At 35.8% G+C, this 26,070-nt stretch overlaps 2 long non-coding RNA genes across 3 annotated transcripts in view; one reads left to right on the top strand and one right to left on the bottom strand.

Moving 5' to 3' along the window:
* The window catches only part of LOC135299456 (uncharacterized), a 29,335-nt gene extending 9,733 nt beyond the window's left edge, over positions 1-19,602 (bottom strand). Inside the window, exon 1 of the long non-coding RNA XR_010361436.1 lies at positions 19,471-19,602. This is a non-coding gene — a long non-coding RNA (uncharacterized LOC135299456). The remainder of the gene's footprint in view (positions 1-19,470) is intronic.
* Positions 19,603-19,630: 28 nt separating this feature from the next.
* LOC135299455 (uncharacterized) overlaps positions 19,631-26,070 on the top strand; it is a 31,479-nt gene continuing 25,039 nt past the window's right edge. Inside the window, exon 1 of one of the 2 annotated variants that reach the window (XR_010361435.1) lies at positions 19,631-19,972. This is a non-coding gene — a long non-coding RNA (uncharacterized LOC135299455). The remainder of the gene's footprint in view (positions 19,973-26,070) is intronic. The other variant, XR_010361434.1, reaches the window with a different exon arrangement.

A 26,070-nucleotide genomic window follows, 5' to 3' on the forward strand; every position in this document is an offset into this window, starting at 1 on the left:
TTTGATATCTGGAACACACAAGCACCGTATACAGGTCAGATTTGGCTGAGAACAGAAAGCATTCAACTCCCAGCGGCAACATTTTTACTTTGAACATGATTAAGCTGTTCACATTTTGTTAATAAATCCATATTAAAAATGTATTCTTTAAGTAAGATGTGTCTGTATCAGAAGTTTAAAATGTCTCATGGCTTCTAGCAGAGCTTTGGGAAGTGGCGATACTTATATTTTCCTGTGTATAACACATAACATCACGTAATTCTTTCCTATGACCAACTAGGCAGGACTCCAGCTGGTCAAATAGGCATAGTTCCTCTCAACAGCCTATGCTGCAGAGGAAATGTACTTCCTTTTCAAAGTACATTCTACTAAGATATTTTGAATATCTCAGTGAAAGATGTTCTAGCATTGTTACCTACCAAGGAAATTCTCTTTGAGTTTGGAGAGGATAGAATGCAAAGAAGAAAAAAATCTACAACTGCATTTTAACTATGTAAAGGTTTCGATTTAGTTGCAAAAGAAAAATTGAGAACTGAATAGCTGTATGTATTTGTGTTCAGTGGATATTAACTTGGAAAATTTTTTTTCTTAAAGTTCTTTCTAAAAGTTATCTTATTCCCATTAGACTGAAACCCTGCCCTGTGCCCAGGGCTGAAGCTTTCCACTACCCTCTGAAGGAAGATAAGCCTTGAGCCAACATCCAGCTGTGATGTTTCCAAGGTGGGAGATATATTGATTTCCATCTATGATTGAAATAGAAAGAAGGAACTGAAGTAGCTTAAATAGGCATCTAGTGCTGCTTGAGCTGGCAGGTACAGTACAGTACTTGTCCAAGACCTGAGCTCTGCACCAGCAACCAGACACTTGGTAGGATATGCTGGAGTATCTCAAATGCAATAAACAGGAAAAAAAATCCAAAGCTTTAAAAGCTATTCTTCCCTGCTTATCCTTGCCCTTCTGCCTTGCTGAAGTGTAATATAGTGTGACACCTTTCCTCCAAATGGGGAATCTCCAACTTGTTTTATCAGCATATATGAGCTCACTGTAAACTGAACCATGTCACTAATCAGAACTGCTCAGGAAAATTACAAGCCTAGTCATGTCAGTGTTTGGGTGGTTTTATATGTATTTACACATTTCTGCATAAATCAGCTCAACAATTTTTCTCACAGATATATCACACCAGTTTAAAGTAAGATAGTAGTTTTCTTCTCATCCATATTAACACAAGAAAATGAAAATACTAAATATTTAGTGCATCCTGATTCCTGAGATTAAATAAATGCTACCTCTCTGCTATTTAATAAATTAAAATATATTTCATTAAAATATATTGCAATTAAAAATATACAAGCCTGCACAGAAGAGTGTTGTATTATACTGTCCCCTTCCACACACTTCCCCTTAAAGACTAAGAAAAAGGAAAAGAGACTGAAGTACAATAAATGATACTCCTGCAAATTAGCAAGCAAGAAGAGTTTCTCTCAGACAAAATTAATTTGTGCGAGGTTTTCTTCTGAGGGAGGCAGTACCACCCATCTTCTTTGTATCTCATACTACCCAGCAAATCAAATTTTGTTGCCAGTAAACCTTGTTAGCATTTATATCACAAAAAAAGGAGTCCATCCTAACAGCACTGAATTGTGGTCACTCTTTTGCCTGGAGTGTCATTTATTTATTTTCCACCAGAATATATTATTTTGCTCCAATGACAAATATATGGAGTCCATTCCCACAAACATCTATGTATGGCACACAGTTAAACCCAAAAGCCAATATTCTTTGTGGGATTAAAAAATATGCTTCATAGTGGTGAAGTAGGATTGAAGAGTTTTCCTCTTTCTTAGGGCACAAGTCAGATGCCGAAATTGACTGATAACAATTTCAGTGGCTCTTGACAATCCAAGAGTGTAAGGTCAGCTGCATCCTGTCCATGAGTGTGTAACTCACTGGTGAACATGTATTACAGGTCTCCATCTGTGCCTACTCTCCACAGGACATGATTATACTAATCCATACCAGAAAGCTTGATTACAAGCTTCAGCAGGTTTTGCTCTGAGTGCTGAAGCTCTTCTTCCAGTGCCCTGTATGACAGCCGGGATAGCAGCTGTCACCATCCGTGTACAGTACTCCTCACTTCCAATGAAAGCCCAGAGACACTTGTTTGTGAGGTGTCCTGTGTCCCCCCACCCTGCACAAATCTTCACAGGACAACTTGAAAAAAATCCAGCTGCATATTCTACATACACTGTTTTTGAGGCCACTTGAAAGTCGACCATTCTCTTTCACAGTGCCACCTCTTGAACATCCCACTGACAATGTATGTCTACTTATATGTTTGTGCTTTTAATTTGTTTTCTCAGACCTTAATTCTCTTTAAAGCATTCTAACTGAATTCAGGGGGCTATAGATGAGGCACTGAAACAGTTACCCAGCTATTTGCTTGTGCTGGACAATCTCCAGTGAACTGTCTTGGTACTCTCCAGCCATACCCTTTTCTGTGATTTAATCTTTGGCTTCATATACATCCAAATTCTTTTATATCTATAAGCTAATTTAAAATGTTCAAATCAATTAATTTTTTATACAAGTTATGGCCTTATCAGCTTGACTTCTCCAGGCAAGTTGTCAGCAACTGTTCCTAAACTGTAGGAAGCCACTGTGTTGCCCAAGCTTGGACAATATTAATCTCTTTGCCAAGACATACAGTTTTTCTATTCACATTGCCACATCTCACTTCAAGACAGTAATAGGACAACAAAGTGAAGTATCTGGAGCACAAGACTTAGGAGGAGTGGCTGAGGAAGCTGAGGGTGTTCAGCCTGGAGAAAAGAGGCTGAGGAGACATGTCTTTTGCTTTCCGAAATAGTGACAAAGGAGGTTGTAATAAGGTGTGGCTTGGATTCTTCTCCTAGGTAGCAAGTGACAGGCTGAGAGGAAATGTCTCAAGCTGCTTCAGGGGAGGTTCAGATTAGGTTTTTTTTCATGAAAAATTCTGCCAAGCATTGGCACAGGCTGCCTGGAAGTGTTCAAAAAATGTGTAGATAATGGGACTCGAGGACATAATTTAATGGCAAACATGGTGGTGGTTTGGTGGTTGGACTTGATGATCTTAAAGGTCTTTTCTGTCCTTAAAGATTCTATTATCATTTCCACTCTGCTTTTACCACTGTTTCTATGGACTTAAGGAAACTAAGGCATCAGAGAGTTGATGCTGTTCCTCAGCATCTGGAATAGGTTAAAGTGTTGGTCATGGAATTTTTTGTGGTGACAACCTCCTGCTTCCAAACATGAGAACAAAATGTAGTATCCTTTTACTGAGTAGTAACTGTGGGCAATTCAAATTATGCATGGCAAGTACAGGGGCAGGGAATCACCTGAGATGGTCCCTCCTCATGAGATTTCTTGTTTAAATTGCAGCTTCATTAAATTTGGCTGCATTCTGAGTGATTTGCCTATGATAGTTTTATACGAAAACTTTTGAAATTCTTTTCATATGCAAATTGGAAAAGATAATTCTATATAATGAAGTATTTTCCTTCTGAAAAATATCTTTTTCTTTTTGTAAAATGTACCAGAATAGTCATTCACGTATTTATTGTGCCTAATTGCACTAGAGTGAGCATATTATTCTGAAGTGCTAAGCTAAAGGTTACCAAGAAAGAAAAATGGTTGTTTGTTTTGGTTTTTTTTTGGTTTTTTTTGTTTTTTTTTTCAGTCTTGACAGTGCCTGGATAATTGCTATAGTACTAGGATGTGGATCCACAATAAAATAGAAAGAAAAATTTGTGGGTGTTTTTGTTTTCTGGTCTTGTTTTTCTGTTAAAGATAAGAGAAATTGGCATTAAATTACCAATTGGATGCCATGGTTACTTCTAGTTATTTAGATTGTTTTAATGAACAAACATGTTGATTTTGCCTTAACCTGTTCCTACTCAGCTACCACTATAACTACAAGTTTTGCAGAGATGTGGGAGTTGGAGATTTGGTGTGGGTTTTTTTCTAGATTTACTTCTTATATTTAGATAATTTTCATGTCTCATAGACCGTGTCAGCGTTACATAGATTGCTAAAAGAATTGTTTACCAACCATGGAAATGGTTGCAAATGTATTGGCACAGGGGGAAAAACATATTTAAAAGTCATTATCAGAGGCTATAAGCTAAGGTCAATGTGATTTATTTCAATTTTCAGAATGTATTTTGCAAAACCCTTTTGAATAAAAAACTCTTCTGTGTAATTCCAATAACATAAAAATTATAAATTAAGAGAAGAATCAAGTTCAGAGGGTAAAAACACGTTATTAATTTCCAGCATGGAAAATGGTCGATAGTGGGAAGTCTCATGCTTCTGTATTAAGTACAATGTTATTTGTTACATTGAGCAAGCATCAGAGAAAGATGATGACTAATAGAATATATACATACAATAGAAAATATCTCTAAAGTATTCAAGTCTTAAGAGAAAGTGCATGGTTTCTGAACATTTTGGCTATGGTCCAGTAAAGCTCTTAGCAATTGCTTAATTCTAAGTGCCTCAGAGGTCTCACTGCAAAAATTTGAGCTATGCAGCATTCTGTTTTGTGGTTGTTAGATGTTGTCAAAAGTCAAGACTCCTTTCTCATAAAAGCTTGCTAGCAATTTTCTTTCTGGTAACATGTGATTAGCTCTTTATTCAGATGATGACTTTTATTTTTTTGAAGTCCTCTCTTTAAAAATATAACTGACTTAATCTCTTCCTCAAAAATTCCTAGCATCAAACTTTACAGAAATTAATTCATTCTTCCAAATTCCCTAATTTGGGGAGGAAAAGGTACTGATAACATTATCAGCAAGAGCTACAATTAAACTGTCTACCAGCTTAAATGATCATAGGAAAAGCATACGTGGTTCGAACAATATAACTGTTCATCTGGAGGGTTCTGCAGCATAGTTGGCCTGTCACAGAACTAATCCTGGTCCCATTTACAGCAGCATAATTCCACTGACATCAGTGCAAAGAGCAGCACTGGCATTACCAAGGAGACCGTTGCTGAAAACAGTAAAAAGACAAAGAGCACAAAAAAGAGGTTAAAATTAAATGAGATGTCCACTATTGACTCATGAGTAATATTTCTCCCAAAGGATGATGTTTTTCATTTACAGCCCATGATTACATACTAAGATAGGGATTTATTGGAAAAGTCTCATTGTCTCGAGTACTGCTTAGTCCATGTGGTAATACATACATATTCTGAAAGGCATGATAGGATTTTTTGTAATATATTTTGCCACAAATTTGTCCCCATGAATTGACATGAATTTGACTTGAAAATATCTAGAGTTACTTGTTTTTATTATTTTCTACTTTTAGTACGTTTGTCTATGGTGAAGGGTAACAAGGGCAAACACGTTACTTAATGTCCTACCCTAACCTAATAAAGAAGACTTTTCCTCTTACAGTTCTGCATGAGAGAGTCACAGATGGGCAGGCGTGGTTCTTGGGAGCTTCTGCCCTGAACATTTCTGGACATGCTGCACAGGGGCAGCAGAGGATGCTGTCTGTCCCATGAAATGTCCACTGGAATTGCTGAGATTTGCCCACTCATTGCCCACTCTTGGCAGATCAAACAAGACTATATTTGCATAGCTAAATTTGGCCTGTAGCTGACATGGTGATGCTATTATAGTCTTGGTTTTCAGGGAAAGGTGCTGTGTGTGTATTTGCAAGTATAAATGTTTTAACAGAATCCATTTCATTATATTTCAGTACTATGACAGTACACAAATAAATAAATATTGAAGTCAGAAAACTCAGACACCAGGTTCTGTGCATGTAGGAAAAAGAACAGTAAAAAACCTCATACTCTCCAGGAGTACAGATAGGCTTCTATGAAGTTTCACTTATTGTTAGCCTGAGGAGCTAATTTTTTATTTATTCTATTTTGGAAGGAATTTATTTGGAATTATCATGCCACATTAAAAGATTCACAAAAAAGCTGGAGAACTTTATGCATGCTCATTTTCCAGTAAAATTATTTTTAGAGCTCATAGAGCACCTCAATGCTTTCTTCAGAGCATCTTGGTGCAAAATGCCATAAATTTTCACATATTTCTCTACTGTGAAATGAGATCTGAGGTAGCTATAATTTTCTGTTGCCAGAGATTCATTTCTTGCATGAGATCCTTTGAGTGCTTCAGCTTTCTTACAACACTAAGAACTTTATATTTTAGTCAAGGCTCGTTATTTTATACAAGTAGTCAGGTACATCACCATGTAGTACATATTGTATGTCTACTGATAAGGAGCTATGAATTACAGCTCTTTAGATCTCTCTCTGCCCTAGCTTTCTGGCTCAGCATTTGTAGCATAGTATTACACAAAGTACATTAAGATCATTCTGCTACCTGCAGCAATTTAGTTAATAAAACGCTTTTGTATTTATGTGTGTTTCTCTATGTATGTTAACTAGTAGTTTTTCAGTCAACTATAAAAATACGCTATGAAGATATATAGGTGATTTTGAAGATATGAAAAGAAGTCTTATTTAGTACCAATTAAATTAGTATAAAGAAAAAGGATGGCTAGAGGTATGAAACAGAACTTCAATATGATTAGTTCTTACAAACACTTTTTCACTTCCTATCACATACCTGAAGCATGATTGTGGTCCAATTACAATATTGGTTCTAGGATAGAAATACCTAAAATGCAGGCTGGAGACATTCTTCTTATTCACATAACTGTGCTTTCAGAAGAGTAAATACTATGAAACAGTGTGTTCCAAGACCTTCATTTGGCCACTTATGCAAATCTGTTACAATATTTCACTGGATACAGCTGCATTCGCCTATATAAAGCAGATGCAGAATTTCCAATGGGAAAAAAAAATCAGTGGATGGAATTCAGTGAACGCCGTGACTTCTGATCATGACTAACATTTTGTGAAATGTGGCCTGCTATTGAACTAAGAGAGTAGAGTAGCAGTTTCAGATCTGAACTAAACTGATCAATTATTTTTTTATCTATATACAAATTATGTCAGTATGATCAATTATTTTTTTATCTATATACAAATTATGTCAGTATTTTTTCAAAATTTTTAAGATTTGGGCAGACAGTGTGCAAATGCTGAAATTTTGCTAGTTTTAGTATAGGTTGAATAGCTATTAATTGTTGTTTGGTTTTGTATTTTTCCTTAACTGGCATTTATCAAATCAGTTTACTTTTTTTTTCCTATTTCTTGTTGAAATATTTTAAACACACCTGCAAAACAAATTCTTGCTCTCAGAGTAAAAAAAAAAAAGTTTTTTGTTTCATCTAAAATCAGAAGTTTTTCATAAGAGGTCGTATGTAATATTTTTAAATACTTAGCATGGACAGAAAATATCTCGTGTTCATTATAACAGAGAATTATGGAAAGACATATTTACATAAAATTTACATATTTACATAGTTATATAAAATATTTGAAAAGGTGTTTCAGTCTTTTCTCTGCTAAAAAAACAGTGATTAAAAAAAGAATGCTTGTGCATCAGTGATCTAATATTAAAATTAATTAAATTCATGATCTATATGCTTTAACTAGCTGATCTCAAAAATATATCTCCAATACTTTTATGCAATTGAATTATTAAAAAGTTTTAATTAACATCTATGAAAATCACTGTGGAGATAAAAAGAATATTTTCAGAAAGTAAAGTGTTTTAAATCAACACTGATCAATAAAGTCCATAAATTTTCCAAATATCCATTTCTTTGTTGGAAAAGGCCAATAGCATATTAAGAACATAAATCTCTGCACCACAATAATGTGCAGCTTCAATATAAAACATTAAAGTAAAATATTAACTCTCAGTGAAAGTACTTGTTTGCTATGTTGTATGATTACCATTTTTTTTCATGTTTGTTATTCTGGTACTGAAAGAAAACAATAATTTTCAATACATTTTGAAACAAGTTTATCCATCGCCTATTTTTATTTTTCTGCCTGATACAATTTTATCTCAAAGCATACCTTTGTAAATGAATATCTTCCTTATAAAGACAGCAGCTAGAGCAGCTAAAGCCTTGATTTTTAATGTAATGGACTTACCCCAAACTGTAGAGTTCAAGTAAATTGGATTTTAATTCTAACAAATGCAGAACCTTAAGATAAAGAAACAAAATATATGTTTCCATTAAAATGCAAACCTGTCAGTCACTCAGCCAGATTGGAAATGATAATCAAAGGAAGACATGAGGATAATCCCACAGATAGTGCCCTGGAGAATGGGAACATAATGAAAATCTGTTGGATTCTGAGAGAAAGCTCACTATCAACTGGATTAAAAATCAAATCAAACCAAAAGAATTTCACTCTCTCAAAACTATATCTCAAAAACATATACCTCGAGGATCACGGAAGTCAGGGTAGTGTTTGTAGCCCTGGCAGACATATCTGAGCTGTTGATTTCATGAGTGATATCAAGTGCTTATACTTGCTGAGACATTCAGCTGATGTTGCTCTCTACATTGCTATTGATGCTCAAGCATTTTTAAAAGTAACTCAGGTTTGTCTTCAAGTCATAACCAGATATCTCAGCTGGAGCAGAGGCAGAGAGGCAGCTAAAGAATGGAACATCTGTGAGAATTAAGTGTGGAGGCAGCCGTTTCTAATCAATCTCAGGGCATGTCTGCACTGTCAGACTGTAGCATGATGGAGAGATACTGAAAATAACAAAGGTTCTGCAATGAGAACAGAAACAGCATGTGAGAGTATCTACATGGATGCAAGCTGCATAGTAATGTAGCATTTAATTCATGCTTTTAATATAATCTGAACTGTATTTTTCTGTGGTAGATAAATCAGGAAGAAATACTCTTATGAGGATAGTCTTAATAGCTACAAGTCCATGACTGAGGAGAAAAAAACTCTTGGGAAAAGAAGAATCTGAATGGGGAAGAATTTGGGCCAAACAGAGCTGAGCCCTGGTGCCATAAAAAACCCTCTGGGCTCTTTACAGTGGAAGAACACTAACAATGCTTTCAAAACTGATGCTATGGGAAAGTGAGATGAAAAATGTGCAGGAAGGAGAAGATGGAATATCTTTTCGTAACCTACAATAGCCTTTATTCCTTCTTTCCCTTGTTTGTGAGATGGTTGGGATCACTCCGGTCTACAGAGCAGTAATTTGATGACGCTGATAATGTAGTGATGGCTTGCTGTGCAGTCTCTGTCTGTCTCCCTCCAGCAAAACTTTCTATCGGAAGGCTGCCCTTTTGGCATTTCATACACTTTATGCTGCTGTTTGTATTACAGTTCAAAATATTTCTCATGGCAAGTTCATGAATTCGAATTATTTATTTTTTTTAAACTCTGTAGTCTGAGGGTGTATTATTTCTGAAGTGTTCTTCCTCTGAAGTTCTGGAAGTTCAATCACATTACCAGAGAAGTCAGGACTTTTTGGAGCCCTTATAATGTGGTCAGCTGGGAACATATTTGAAATAATTTCTGAGCTGTTGATAACTATTACCAGTTTGCAGTCTCCCGATCAGTGCACATTCTGGGCAGAGTGAAAAAAAATAGAGAATTTTCCAGGCAATTACACCATATATGTAGCAAATCTTTTCATTTTGAATAGTCAGGAAAATAGCTTGATGGCTGGTGTATCAAAGGTTTATATTAGTAAGTCTGAATAAGTAAATTACTACATTAATTTGTCTTTTTAAAACACGTAGCAATTTCTCTACTTTGTCCTGCAAGTATTCATGAACTCCAAAGTTCATGAATACTTGCAGGACAAAGTAGAGAAATTGTTCAAGTAGTTCAAGCCCTAACCCCTTGCCGAACTTTGTGAAAAGAAAATACAAAATTCCTCTGACCAGATAGTCCTATAGAAAGCCGAGTGATTTAAAAGTGCCAGGATGTAGTTCTAAACATTTACAAGTCAGAAGATAATTTGACAATATTTTCATGCTTTATGTCCGTAGACACTTTCCAAGATAATTGAAGAGTTAATTCTGTCCCCTAAGCCACAGTCTTACTCAAATAAGTATCATACAACTATTATTTTACTCAGTTAAGGAAATACAGAAAGAAAGCATTTTTCTGAAAACTGGGCTAAATTTGGGATTTTTGCAGGATTTATACCATGTGTAGATAGTGATTGGTAAGAATATGAGAGAAATAGCAATCTGAACATTTCTGTGATTTGCTCTTGATTCCCTCAACTTGTTTTCTAAAACACTGGAAGCGTGCTGAGACTGTTAGCAAATACTTTTTCTGAATGAATAAATTCTGCTATGGTCTAGCAATCCTTAAATGTTGCACCTTCAGGGAATTAATCCACCCTTGCTATTATTTTATGATCTTTAGCCAAATTGAACTTAATGACCTTACCTCTTATTTCTATGCCCCAGAGGGGAAAAAATAGCAACCTAGAGAGTGTTTATAGAAAAAGTTTAAGTGTGGCAAGCCTTATATTTTACTCTACTTTGTTTTCATGCAGACACTACTGTAATTCACATATTTTATTACCCAGTGAGATGGAATACCATGCATGGGTCACAAAATTTTATGTGAAGCCACCTGTGAAATGACAGTGGCAGAGAGCACTGAGCTCTGTAGGTTAAGTACACTCTCGCACAGCAACAGGACATGCTTCCAGAGGAACCCTACACAAAACTGCTATGAAACTCAGATATTCCACCATGACCAGTCAGAGCCTCCCTCATTTTCCCAAGGATATCTTGAGAACTGCCCAAATGGTGAACAGCTACAGCTCTCATGTTGTGCTGACCCTTTGGCTTTTCAGTCACAGCTCCTTCTTTCACTTGAAGTCTCTCTGAAACTCCTGGCAAGCCCTCAAGAGAAGAACTGCCAGCAGATCAAAATCTCCCATCTATATACCATAGGGAGAGCCTAGATTTGCCTTGCCAGGCATAGTGCTCCAGCTGGCTGCTCTGCACACATGAATGCTTCTGTCACCATCAGACCACTGGGAAAACTACCCAGTGTGGTTGTGCTTGCTCATCTAAACAATTCCTGCCCTTCCTCTCTTGCCACAGTGAAAACAGGTTGCTTCAGAGAGCAGGAGGTTTCTGAGCTGCTAGAACTAGAGGAAACTTACCCCAAAAAACCCAAGACCCAACACAATCCAGAAGGAAAAGTCTGTAATTCTTACATGAGCTTCCCATTTTGTCTTTACTGAATGCAAATCATTCTTCAGACTGTTCTCTTCCACTAACATTGAGCATACACTCCTGATCTTGGCTGTAGTTTCATCAAGCTATGAGAGAAGCAAGATAAATCCTGCAAGCTGGATAAGCCACTGCTCATATTTTGTTTCTCCACAGAAGAAACATAAGTCAATGTGCATCCTATGTTTTCACAGTCATGCATAATTTCAGGACATACATGAGCAACCTTAGGGAAAACTCCCTGTATCTTCTTACTGATAAGAATGCCTCGGTTCCCTCATGCTGCTGTTACACGTTATCACAGGCTGTTGATCTTACTGTGAACATGGCCACTCACAGGCACTGCAATGTTCATTAAAATGTTTAGCAATGATCACAAAGAAAGCTTTTAGAGATGCACTGAAATAATGTCAACAGGTATGGGGACTCAGGATGGGATGACTCAGGATGGGGTGAGACTGGAAAGATTGAAAGGGGAAAGAACCCCAGATCCAATATTCCTTGAGGATTGTTTACTACACTGCTGGGCGTACTTGCTAAATAAATTTGAAAATTAAGCTGATCCATTGAAGAAGCTTCCTCTGCTGGAAACTGTATCAGAAGCAGAACCACAGAGCAGTTCCTGTATCTTGAATTGCACAATATATAGTATTATCCACAATACCTGAAACTTGAATGACTAAAAGGTGAAACCATCATAGGAAATTTTAAGTGATAAGATTTGTCATCCTTTTCTATATCTGAACAAATCTTAAGTTCTGATCATTTGGCCACTTTTAAATAAATGAGTTTGCAAAGCAGTGCAAACACTTAAGGTAATGTTAGTCAGTGATGAACAATACTATCAATAGGGATAATGTTGTTTAGCAGCCAAATGCAATTTGATTCTGACAGGTATTCAGTTATAATGTCAATTATAATTGTTTCAAAATGTCAAGCATAAGTAAAGAAAACCCAAGCAGAACAGTATCATTCTTGAAAATTGCATGGCATTTTTAAGGAGAGTTATTGCCTTTTTAAATTTCAGCACCAGTAAAGTACAGAACAACTGCTCAGTCACAAAGTGACTTTGCACTTTGACACTTTTGAACATTCTTGATGGTTTTGAACTGTGGAGATGTTTATCTATCTCACTGAAACATATAATAAAAAATATTATTCCAGTTAGTTGCTAAGTGCCATATTTTGGAAGCACAATCTGAAAATGCAGTCACTAGACATAATGACCATCTGTATTTTTCCTTTACTTAAACAGAAAAAAAAATCCTTTCCATATTGCAATTAAAATCATTAATGTTATATAGAAGTAACGGATCCTTCTTGCACTTTTTAGTTTTCTCCTCTGTAAGCTAATACAATACTCAAACCAGAACCTACTGAAAGAAAATACTAAGTAACTTTAAGTGAAACAATGAGTTACAAAAGAGATGTGAAGGTAACCTGCTCCACATTTGGAAGCACTTTGGCACAAAGTGAAAAAACACAATACAAAGCAAGCAAACACAACGCAAAGCAAAAACAACCCCAGCAAACACAATTATATGGTGGATAATTCCAAGTCAAACCCAAAGGTACAGACTAACCTGAAAATAGCTTTTGCCAATTCTGTGTTTTGCTATGCAGAACACTGCTGCTTCCCATAGCCAATTCATAAAAATGGGTGAGAGAAGAATGAGATTGTCTGTGGGGTTTTCAGTAATGAAGTGTGTCCTTGGCTTGTTGTCACATGTCAGCTGAAAGTTGCAGAGAAGGTGTGAAGAAACGAATAATTTTCTTACTCTTAACACGAATGTTTTTCTTCTAAGGAGCATGTGATCGTCATAGCACATTATAACACAAGAAAGATTTTCTGATAACTCTAGCACCTCAAACGTTTAAAAAGAAGACAGGCAGCTAAACTGGGACATGAACTGAAGTTCAGTATCTTAGTCAAGAACTATGGTCTAAAGATTCTATCTTTACATGCCTTTCTTTGAAGTTCCCAAGTTCAGTTTTTTCAGTCAAGAAGTTCAATATTTATCTTATACCCCAATTGCTCTGGCTCTGATCCTGATCTCTCATCCAGCTGCATCTTTTGAGATTATTACAACAGGTAAGGTGTTTAAATGACTTTTTTCTGCTTTAGTCTGAGACAACAGCTTTTACATGCTGTTAAATTCAGCACTTATACAGGTGTGGAAGTTCCAGGTCATGTATCCTTTTGTTATCTTAAAGGATTAAATGTCTTTTCAACACTTCCCTGAGGAAAACAGTACTCATCATAAAATGATCCATTCTAAACATGCAGCTCTTGTGTGGATTTCACTGTATAAAGGATTGTGAGCTGAGAGGAACGGATGAAAATACTCTTCTACAAAGCTTTTGCTTTAGAGCATGTGACTAGAATGGAAGTGAGGAATTGTACTAATGGACTAATTTTGGAGTTCCCTCAGTTTGGGGAAATTTCTCCACCTAATAGGTTACATCTGAGTCCTGCTACTTCTTATGTTGTTTCTGTTGCAGTGAATTTGTATAAGTTTTATCAGAATGTGAGAGTTCCAGCACGAAAGTATTTTTCAGTCACATTTATCTATAGATGTGTGTAAGGCAATAGGTTCAAAGAGAGATTAGTTGCAGAGATTAGTCCTAGTTGTTCAAGAAGAAAGGGAAATAAATTGCAATGAGAGTCAGTCACAGCAATTTGCTCTGGAAAATAAGCAAAAATTATGGTGCCTTCCCAAAGATAGTAACTTATATACTTCAGTCTTATTGCTTCACAGCATCTAGTTTGTAACAGCAAAAGAACACGAATTAATTTACATATAGTGGTGGGATAAAAGTTGTTTGAAACTGGAAGGAACCAGTAGAGATAGGAAAGCTAGATCAGGATCAGTTTAGGGGTCAGTAAACCTCTCTTACTTATCTACATGGCTCCTTTGTAGTCAAGTTGGGCCCTTTTTGGGGAGACACTGTGCTTGGTTCTATCATGTCTGTGTAGAGGAGCAGACAATGTTCCACTACGCAGGTATGATAGAACCAAGATACAGGGTTAAAGAACAAAATTATTTCCCTACAGTCCTGATAAAACAATCTAAATCAAACAGAGAATTTTTTTTGCAATTGGAATAGGAAATCTAGTTGAGAATTCCAGGGAAAATGACCTTAATACTGACTATCACAGTGTAGCAGTTATTTTTGGGACAGCTGTTATTGTTTTTACTGTGCTGCCACAATACCTCTGGTTATCTAGCTAGGAAAGTATAAATGCATTAATGCATGCAAAAAGAACATATTTTTTAAAAAATACAACAACTCTGAAGATGCATATTTGGCTTCTGATGATCAGTTTGATCTCAGGTGCTAGAGCATGAACACTGAGTATGATGCAATGATTCCAGACATGTCTTACAGGAAAGATTAAATTAAGATTTAATAATTGGGGGATTTTTCTTAAATGAAAGTGTTGAGGAGCTGAAGTTAGGACATTTCATGATTTTGTTGATCTCTGACCCAATAATCTATCCATTTTGCATAACATGGCTGCATAACATTTGCATAACATGGCTGCAGACTTATTTATTTATCCTCACATCAGTCTTAGCTACCACTTTTAGACAAATTCAGTTCAGAAGCTTCTTCTCAATATGAGCCTTTGCTTCTGGTTTGGTCCTCTTGTGTAAAAAAATCTCATTGATGTTATCTTGTCTCTTGGTGGACACTTAACAGCACTCCAAAACTTTGTTTTGTAGGATAGAATGGTAGCCTGATGAAGAGAAGTCCAGAGCAAGAACAGCCAGAGTGCTGGAAGGTCATGATTTGCACAATCTGACTGTGATGGAGAGCTTATACAGCATAATTGCATAATTTGCTGTGGAAATCACTCAGTTCTCACAAATATTTTGAAAAGAAAAGGGATGTCTGGATATTAGCGGTTTACGAGAAATATTCACTAATTTCATGCCTTGAGATTTAGCTTTACAAAATACTGGTTGAATGAAGGGATTTTAAACCCTCATTAAACCCAGGAAGCAGACTTTGAATAGAAATGCAAGAGCTTTTTGTTCTGTCTATAAAATCGGGGTGAATGGGACACGTTTCCAACTTGAAATTATATTGTGTGTAAATATAATTAAATAATAAAATATAACAATGTAAAAATAAAATCAGGACTTTTTTCAATAATTTTACTAAAGGATAAATACAAAAAAATATTTGGAAGGAATGAAAAAAGAGAGAGAGAAAGTAGCTTATAGCTTTTTTGCTTACAGAGACTACTTCTGGAAACTAAGGTAGACTTTTAAAGCTACCATGGTGCCATATTCAGTATAATCTTCAGGATTTCACCTGAGCAAAATTGATACAAAGTATTGAGAAGAAGTGGGAAGGAATGGTCATGAAATTGAGGAATCTGTTGGTGTGAGACACCATGAATGGCAAAATATGAATTAATTCAAAAATGTGGTAGAGAAAACAGTGGTAAAATTTTAAAGTCCATGGTCTGGATAAAACTCCAGGTCTTTAATAGTGATTACCTAAAGGTCTAGCATCAGTCATGGGGAATGTTTTTATTTCCCTTTCCATATAAACTTTTCCTATTCTTTCATTCCTGACCACTATAAGGAAAAGGATACTAGGCTATATGGAATTTAGATGTGACCTAATCTGACTTTTTTTACGTTTTCTGTAGCTTTTTTCCCTCATATCAAGGAGCTTCCTAGTTACCCTAGTTTTGATTTCTTGTTTGTTTATGACTGTGTCTGCAGATACCTTTCAAATCACAGCTACCACAATGTATTCATGTATTCAAGGCAATTTACTCTGCGTCTTTTGGGGTGGTGGGGCAATCATATTTCCCTCAAATAGCTGAATGAGTAACAGAGCAATAAGTAGTACAAGGAGGATTTGCAAACTATTTTGACGTATTTTCCCAGCTATGGATTATAACCTACAACAAAAAAAATCTGAAGATTTCTAAGTATCAAAATGATAAGATCAAGTAAGACCTAATAGGGTTCATTGGCTATGAATTAATCTGCCCAGTTCTTTGCCAAATGAAGCACGATCCCAGTCTGTTTTGCAGCCCAGCTTGGAAAGGATGGCATAACCAATATGTTGTTAGTATGACAGAAAATGAAATATGGTGAGGATCATGGACATTGTTTCAGTCTTTGTGACAATTTGTAATTTAAACTTTCCTCTACATTATATAATCTCTCCTGTGCTGCAGCATTTTTTTTTTCTTTCTTCCTGGTTGCATTTTCTCCATATGTATTTGGAAATGAAACTGGGAATTTAAATCCTCTGTTTAGGACAAAAACTGAGCTGTTATTCTAATTAGCTCCTGTACAGGTATTTGATTGGAAAAACTTTATAGAGCATTTATTTTTCAAATCTAGTTTTTATTTATCACAGAGCAACTACAGAAAGCATTAACTATGTGTTATTACAAAATAACATGTTGGACAACACAAAAAAAGAAGAGTTGGAACCACACCAAAGACACTGTATGAGAAACAGTGTCCTAGAGGCAGATCTCTCAGACTCAGCAGTGAGCATTTCACTTTTGTCCATTTTTGGAGGATTATGAGATTGTTTCTGTGCAGCTGACTTTTACAAAGTTTTTTCCAAGGCTGGAATTTTTTACCTTCCTCTACAGCCTTGAAAGTAGCTTGCCAAGATGATCCTAGAAGTCATATCTCACCTAATCAATTCCCTAGCACCAGAGCAGACATGGCAATCAATGGCATCTTGGTCAACCATGGTTTTGCCTGAGAAATACAGTTCTCTAATTTTCCAAGGACTGAAAGTAGGTTTTATCTACCCAAAAACCTGATTTTGAATATAGGTAAGTAAGGGAAATGTAACACTCTCTGAAATATAGAGAGTAATCTTTCTGGCCCTTAACCCTTTTCCTCAGTGTTTCAGGAAAAGTCAGAGCAAAGTTTTTGTTTGTTTATTCTCAGGCACAGATACTTCACACAAGAAAAAAGCAAAAGTTGTTATTTTGGGATAGGTAAAAGAGAAATAGAGCTGTGGGGCACCTGAAGTGTCAGCAGATTAAATCCTTCTGTTTATTGTAGAGATGGAGGAGAATACTTTTTGCTACTTGACCTTTTGGATCCTGAATTTAAGAGTGTGTTAAGCAGTCATCATAAGCAGAAGGTGCCTCTGAGAGCACGTGGTGAAAACCACTGGTGAGACACAATATATTTATTTAATCATCATAGCTCATATTAGATATCAGGGCTGGAAACCATAGCTTGAAGAAATGCCAAAAGGAGAGAAGTATATTTATTTTAAATATTTATATATGCCAGGGGTTCACTACAGGCATGAGATTCTTCCGTGGGAGTGCAAACGAAAATTGTACATTATGAATTCTAACCCTGTCACTCTGAAAAACTGTAACCCCTTACTAGATCTCTGGCTTAAGAATAGAGAAACAATGCAGACAAGGACTTGTCTGAAGACAAGTGAGTGTCATGTTATGCAATGTCACAGTAAGGTTGCCTATCAGACACACTTGTATAAGTTGTGACTACTGGGCATATACAAAATATAGCAATAAAATACAAAATTGTTTAATCTGAGGAATTTCTGTCCTTTTACGTGATTTGGAAGTGAACACACTTTTTTATGTTGATGGTTTCCCTTGATGTTTTTGCAATTTGAAGCAAAAACAAACCCCTACTTTTCCGAGAATACAAATTTTTTTGTAATAAAAATCCACCTAATTTTGAGAAAAAAATATCCCTTTTGAAGGGCAAAATTATGACAAATTTTCAATTTGCCTAATTCTATAGTAATAAAATTGTAATAAAACCTGACAAAACAAGTTTCATAAAAAAATACTGTACGCCTTTATTCGTTACATTAGAAAAAAAAAATCTGAAAAACAGACCTGAAGCAGACCATGTCTTGTGCACTCTACAAGAAGTAAACAATACCTGGTGGTTCATTTTATGCACTCAAAAATCCAACAAGGTCAGTGATTACCCAATGATTCTTTGTAAAGGCCCTCAATCTAAATGCTGTGCATCTGAGGATTGTGTGCATAGTTTGATCAGAATGGGATTTATATTTGCAACCACTGTTATTCCCTCCTCAGCAACCTGAAAATTATTCTATTCCACTAATACTAGTATTTCCTTTCTCTCTTTTCTCTTTCATGTTAGTACAAGGGTTTGTGTCTCACTAGTTTATTCTTCAATGTTATTTCTGTATGTACCATATAAAGACCATAGTTCTCACACAGTACAGTTAACATTTTTAAATGCTGTATCTTAGTACTCATGTTTGGTTCTCATGGTTTTAATTGTATGCATGGGGAGTTTTTTACTTTCTTTGTGGAGACCAAAGAGATGAAGCAAGAGATTTTATATTACTTGTGGAATGCTTTTTGCATCTATTAAACAATGGGGATATGCATTACTGGAAGAGTTGTCATTTCCAGTTGTAATCGATTTGCATGGCTGCCATGGTGTAACATGTAAAATCACAACAGCAGGGAAATATGGGAACAGGCAAGTCACTACTCTGCTTAATCTGGGATTGTTTGTTCATCATATTTTAAAGTTTAAGTTGCACTTGTCAGTTGGGATCATGGACTGTCTGATCCATTAACTACCCCCAAGCTTTTCACTTTCTAGAGGCCCTTGGCATTGCTGCAGTATGGTGAATTTACTAGAGGACATTCTTGCCCTTCGGGGTTATGAAGACTGCAGGAAACCCTCACTTGGTTATTCTTGTGGAGGTTAAAGAAAAGGTTTCGGTGTACTTCAAATACCTTAAAAGAGAAATGGGTGTGGAAATATTGCTGCTGCAGATATGTCAGTCATCCCGCAAAGTTTTCTGCCATGTTCTAAATTTCATCCTATTTCCCACACATTCTTAAATACTCAAACTGATCCTGCAACTTACAATACTGGGTCAGACTGACAGAGTTTTTCCTGAATATGCAGTTCTACTCGGTCTGACTCCCTGCTACACTGAATGTCATTCTGGCATGCTAGCAAGTGACAGTAATATCAATCTACTTCACATCCCTAGCTGGTTCCACTTTATGGAAGCATGGCTAACAGTAATGTTGGTAACAGCAAGATGTCCATACAAGGCAGACTAAAGAGGTAAACTTTTTGCATGCATCTTCTGTACTTGTATGATTTCTTACCAGCTGTATGAAATCTTACCAGATTTTTCACTAGTTCTTCCTAGCCAGAACTGAGACACTCAATAATTTTAGCTGATGTTGAAATATTCATAATGCATTCATGTGGGAGAAATTGTAACATCTTTAAAGGTTAGTGGCATTTTATAATGTTTTACCAGTACCTGTTACCATTCTAGTAATTCCTTTCATGTCATCCTTCCTCTATGGCTCCCTAGTGCTGGTGTCCCCCAGTGCTGTGCATGGGTAAAGTCCTCACATTTGCATGTGTTGTGAAAGTCACAATTACCTCTGTGGTGCTCACCATTCCAAAGTTACCCTTGCCATTGTAGCTTCCAAATTCTGTCACTGGAATTCTCTCGATGTGGGATTACACTTGAAGGTCATTCAGAAGCCACAGCTGTTGTGCTATGCAGAGGCCAGGTTGCTTGGTGATGATAGCTATAGAGAGAATGTGAAACTTCATTGGTTCCAGATCTGCTTTCAGGATGTTGCTGTGGTCTATAAATAGCTTCTAGGTTTGAGTATGTATTGTCTGAGAGCCTCTATTCTCCCTATGCACTGTCCTTGTCACAATCAAGGACAGTTGCCCATCAGGACTTACTTTCATGCAGCTCTCCTTTATCAGTGACCACATGGAACTTTGAACACCTTCATTTTACACGGGTATGACCCTATATGTTCCTTAAAAGCTAATTCCAAGTTTTATTAATGTAAATTCTAATTATTGCTTGTGCTCATAGGAATAAATTAAACTCATTGTTGGCTTTGGTTTTCTCTTTTAAGGAACCTGTGTTTGTTGAACTACGTCCTAGTGGTGTTTGTATTCTAAGTGTTATAAAGTATAAGCTTGTCAATGCTTATAAACAGGGAAACCCATGTTAGTACTGCTAATCGTCATGAGTTTTGCTATGCTATTTAAAACAGTGTGTTCTTAGACTTACCAACAAGACTGAAATTAAGCAGCAGTTAGTGATGCAGGCAGATTACTTTATAGGTATTAAATTTGGCAATATATTTTTGCATCCATGGATTATACTGATAATTAAAAAAAAATTCCTCAGAACTTTCATATGGTCAGGCAAGCCTCCAAATTTCAAATCACATGTGGGTATTGATTTCAAGTTTCAAACTAGTCCATGTTTTGATACTAATTTAGTAACTATTACACTTGAAAAACAACAAATTGGGTAGAAGTACCGCTAAAGTCCTAGTCTGCTTATATAAGTAGGCACTCATGCATTCCTGCCAAATCTGGTTTTCATGAAAGTCAATTTATTTGTTCATTATGTGACATTTGAAACCATTCAAGCAATTGTGAGACGGGATTAAAGTCTCTGCTGAAATGTTTTAATATTTGATTGCAATATTTTAGCCATTTTTGAAGGCAATGTGAGATATGGTGGTGGGGTGTGAAAATGTCCTGAAATATTAAAGCCACATTATTGATAACATTGGAATTTACTTGTGTTGGCACATTGTGGGTTTTTTGTTTTTTTTTTTTGCAGGAATGGCTCTGACTTATTCAGAACCTGTGGATCTGGAAGATTGAAATTTAAGCCATTTTCAAAAGAAAATGATCTGATAACATTAGCTCTGTTCCCTTGCCAAACAACATTCCATTAACTAGCTGAAATGGGACTTAATAACAATCACGTAAACCAATTAGTCTCAATTTATAACTCCATTAGGAGTGTTATTCATCACCACATGGCTTTATGGAACTGTGGTTCCTTCTGACATTAGCAGATTAAATAACAAACACGGCCTTGGGTGCTAAACAAAAATGTAAATGCAGATTGCCTAGGAAAGATTTATGTCGCTGAAAACAGATAATTTTGAAATCTCATACTTTTTACACATTCAAAAGAGATATTCTAAACTTGAAAACCAAAATATATCTGTGTCTAAAAGTATAGACAACAGCTGGATTAATAATTTCATACTATTTAATATCAGAGGGTTACAAAAACAATCTGAATGTTGTCTAAATCACAGGCTATTCACTCAGCTACCAATATACTGATCCTAACCACAGTAGAAAGAAGAAAACTCACATCTTCATTAGAATAATTTTGGTTGTGTGCATAGAGACTGTTGCTACCATCAGCCCTGGCAATTGATTAATCTTATTCTGGGATGTTCCTGCTTAATGAATCATGGTTTTTTACACATTAGAAAGTACAATAAATACAATAATACTCTTTACATATTCCTGCCAAATTAGGTTCAGAACCTGTCCCTGTCTTGATCTAGTGATCAGTTTGATTCTGATTAATTTAGATTCTACTAAAAAACCTGGCAACAAATACCTCTGCCTGAAAATGTTTTAAAAACAAATGTTGTGTATGCTATATGAGTTTCAATGTTTTAGAGAAGATGTAAAGGACTACAAAGCTCTTTTACTTTGCTTTTGGAATAGTTATTTTTATTCTGAAAAGTATCCAAAATTTCAATTTTTTTTCCTGTTTAATTTATTAATATGAGGGTTTTTTTCACTTGAAACATTTATATAGAGGTTTATTTAGAAAACACTTTTAAATTTTGATGAATTGTTTTAATCTGATGCTTTTTTTTCTTCTAAAACCATCAGATTTTCACAAAACTGATCATATAATGGTGACATATTACTAAAGAGTTTGGAGTACATATTTCGGTGTAGGCTTAGACCACTCCTTCAAAATGTTTCTTCATTTTAAAAATATTATTTCCTGAATTTTAAAATATTAATGGCTGTAAATTATAATTTAATCACTGTAATCTACTCTACCCAAAGATTGTTGATGACAGCTATGAGATAAATAGAAAATTTCTAAATGTAATTGCATGTGAAGTCATATACATGATGTTCTGAAGCCATGGATTCATGTGGAATAAATGAAAGTTGTGGACATTTTTTACTATTTTTCAGTGGGAATGTAAGTATAGATTCTATAGATTTTTAAAATATTGGGATTAGACCTAATTCCACCAATAAATATTATGTATGCAAACAAGCTGTCTCACATGAAGAAAATGGAAACTAAGAACTAGAACAGTGAATACTGATGATCTGAAAAAGCCAAAATAGAGATCATCTTTTTAATACAACGTTCTACATATTAGAGTGATATATGCAAAAAACAGTTTAAAGCTTGTGAACTTTCTTTAAACTTGACACAAACTGGCTTTAAGAGAATTTTACCTTTGTTGGTACAAATTAGTAAAACATTTCTTTTACTTATTCCCACAAGATCTCCAAAAGGTCTTCTGGCAATTGTCTTTCTACTTTGTTTTTTTTTTTTTTTTTCCAAATGGCAATCCTCGAATGGAGACAAAAATGCACTTTTGTTTTAAGACATGTAAGATGCTGTATTAATCTAAAAGAGTACACATGAGAAAGAATGTCATTAGGAGTACTAATTTTATTTAGTGCTATGTCATATCACCCTCATTTGGTTTAGCTCATAGTTGACTGGAAGGGAATGAAAATTAAATGACAATATTTTTCAATAAATATTTTAGGATATTCAGGTAAGAACAAAAAGCACAGTCAGTATGGCTGAAGTAAGAGGAGAATATGAGGGCAGGATGGAAAGTGGGAGAGACTGTGGACACAGACAGCTGAATCATTAGGGTGCTGGAGACATTCCAATTTTTCTCTTCCTCATACACACTTTTTAAGAGGACATCACATCTCGTCCACAAAAAAATATAGGTATATATGACCACCAGCTAGAAAATTCTTTCCAATACATCAGTAGTAATGTCGCTTTCAAATTGTGCACACAGTTACACAAAAAGTATAAATCTGGAAACTGCAATTTTTTTCAATATCCAGCTATATAAAAAGAGATCACAGAGAGCTCCACACATTTCTCTGTATAGTAGTTAATACTTCAGCAGTGCACAAAATACCTAAAATATCTTAAACTGAATATTTTTTAATCTGTATCTTCATAAGGTTTTATTCTTGTAACTAAAGCAATTTTGGGTCTACTAGCCAGAGGTAAAATTACAATGACAAGTTAATGCCTGGTGGATTCAAAGCATGTTGGATGGAAGTGTGAATGATATTTCCTTTAACTAAGGCATGCAAAGATAGATTTTTCATCTTTTGTCCTCCTTTGCACTGTATGTTTTTCCTTGAATACTGAATTTCATTTTCACATTAGTATTTAGGAACAATTTCAGATAATCTTCCCAAGTAGTGCCACTTACATCTATGAAATAGAATAATGTGTTAATTTCAGGTTTTGTTTTATTGATGTGAAGATTATTTGCCTAGGATGGAGGGTAATTTCTTTGCACTCTTTTTTTGTCTTTTTTATCTTCACCGAAAGTCTAATCAAGGATTTCAAAGTACAAGGATAATTTCCAGGTTGGACTAACCTCACCTTTAACTATAATTACCTCAAAACTAGAAAAATCTGCTGATGAATGACTTAAAATTTGACCAATTTTTTTTACTGCTGTTTTCATTTCTGCTGCAGTTTCATACTACATACATCTGCTTTTACTATCCATTTGATCATGCTGTACAATCATTTCTATACTATATCTGTTACAAAGTATTGAACTCTTTTTCTCTGCCCTGTTTCTAAATAACTTTCTAGCAGAAGTGAAATGTGAGGACCTTCCCAAAGAGCTATGCTTTCCAGTTTCCTCTGCTACATAAATATACATTTATAGGGCTTCTCTGAACATGTCATCTTCCAAGCCAGAAATTTTGTCTTGACTTATATTAGAGTATCTGTTTGTGTGTAATCTCCATCCATCTGAATGCATGATGCAGACAAGGCTGGGATACTCACATATCTAGAGTACTGATATGCTGGATCTATTCTATGTGTCAGGTAAGTTTAACTTTTGGCATGTGTGATATTTACTGTGTGAGAAATGACCCTTTGTCTGCACTACCTTACATAGTACTGAAACACTTTTCCATGTCCTTCCAAGCAGGTCTACATTCAGGAGATGTACAAAAGCCAGAAAGAACTTTCAGGAGAAAGTTCCTCTGGAAAAGATTGTGTCAACTTTCTTTTTTTCTCTACTTAGGAGAAAACCTGACTTCGGGGAGAATAATATTCTTTAAGGTCCTGATAATGGAAAATAAATGAAGACATTGGTGATTAATATTTAATTTTAGTTGAGGTCTGATAACTTTCAACAGGACTGACTGCAAACTGTTTGCTCTGTGGAAGACACCCTGAACTTGACCTGGTTTGTGTAGTGTTTCTACAGGTTTCCCTCTTTCCAGATTCTAGCTATAATTCATCAATCTCTTAGATGGAGTGAGATGTAGTCAGCTACTTTTCAAAGGTTCTGCGACCAGTGTAATGCATATGAAATAATTGGCTTTGACATTTAGAAGTGTGGGAAACTGATAAAGATATTGAATGAATGTGTTAATAGTACTTAAACTCTTTGCATCCCCTCTAACAAGTTTTCTTGTAGACATTAAATGTTTTTGGTACAAGTCTGACTTGTGTAAATGAAAAACACAGTTTCACTGTCCCACCAACCAAAATGCACAAGAACTTATTTCTCTGAACAGAGTCACTGTAGAAGGGTAAGACATAGGCTTTTGCCCTCTTTCAAAGTCACTATGTGTTGAGATGTGACAATGACCTCACAGCTTGATGTGGTTTAGGAGTGGTACCCCCCAGTTTAGTGTTCCCACTGAGACTCTACAAACCCTGTGCTGTTTTCTCACTCTCCCTCCCCTGTGGCAGACTGGAGAGGAGAATTTGGGGCACAAAAAGGGAAAGTTGTGGATTAAGATAAGAAGAATTTACTGGAAACAGAAATAAGAAAACTAACAGTAACAGCAACAATATTCACTAGGGAGTGTACAAAAGACAGAGGGATTCACATGCAAAATACTCACTGTGGGGCTTGACCTGACCCTGTCCAACTGCAGACTCTTTACCCCAACTGCTCCCTCCAGCTCCAAACCTTGGTTACCCAACCCCTGCATCTGACATGTTTGCTCAGCTGGAAGGATCCCCTTCTTTCCAAAAGAGATTCCTTTACTCTTGCCCCTGGAAAGGAGATGAGGTTGCACAGAAATCCTCCAGGTCCTAGCCATGCCCCGCTCTTGGCTTCTGCAGAAATTAACTCTGTCCTGGTCAGAATCAGGACACGACTTTATAAAAATAGCTATTAGTTCACAACACTGTCATTATAGCTGATAAATAGACAGCAGGATGTAGTAATCTAATTGCTATAAAATTAAAAGATATTTAAATAACACAAATTTATTCTTCTATCTGGGCTGGGCAAGTGTCTTAAAATAAATGGGCAGATACCAGACACTGGAAGTATCCAAAATTAATGTATTCTCAAATTAAGAGTATGCCATTTCTTAGGACATACTTAGTTGGTTATTATCAGCTCCATCATTCTCTCTCGTGCTCACTTGGGAATGATCAACCCTTTCCTTTCTCAGGCAAATTAGATATATTCCTCTCTATAGTGCAATGATATATTCATGAGATAATGGGACAGCTCAATAGAAACCTGTGTTAACTTCAATGCATCATCTAAATCTCATTTTTAAGAACAAAGAAGTACTAATAAGACATAATGACATTCTTTCTCAGATTTATGGTTCAACTGGAGAGAAAAGATGCCTTTATCCTCAATCTATTTCTTGTCTTCTGGAGAACAAATATTCCAACCTATCTCTTCAATTCCCTGTCAGATCATATTCAGTTTTCATTTCAGACTATGATGAATTGAGACATAGTTTCAATTCTCTGTACACATCTTTCCTCTGAATG

This window comes from Passer domesticus, chromosome 4 (assembly GCF_036417665.1).
Source record: "Passer domesticus isolate bPasDom1 chromosome 4, bPasDom1.hap1, whole genome shotgun sequence".
Taxonomy (NCBI): Eukaryota; Metazoa; Chordata; class Aves; order Passeriformes; family Passeridae; genus Passer; species Passer domesticus.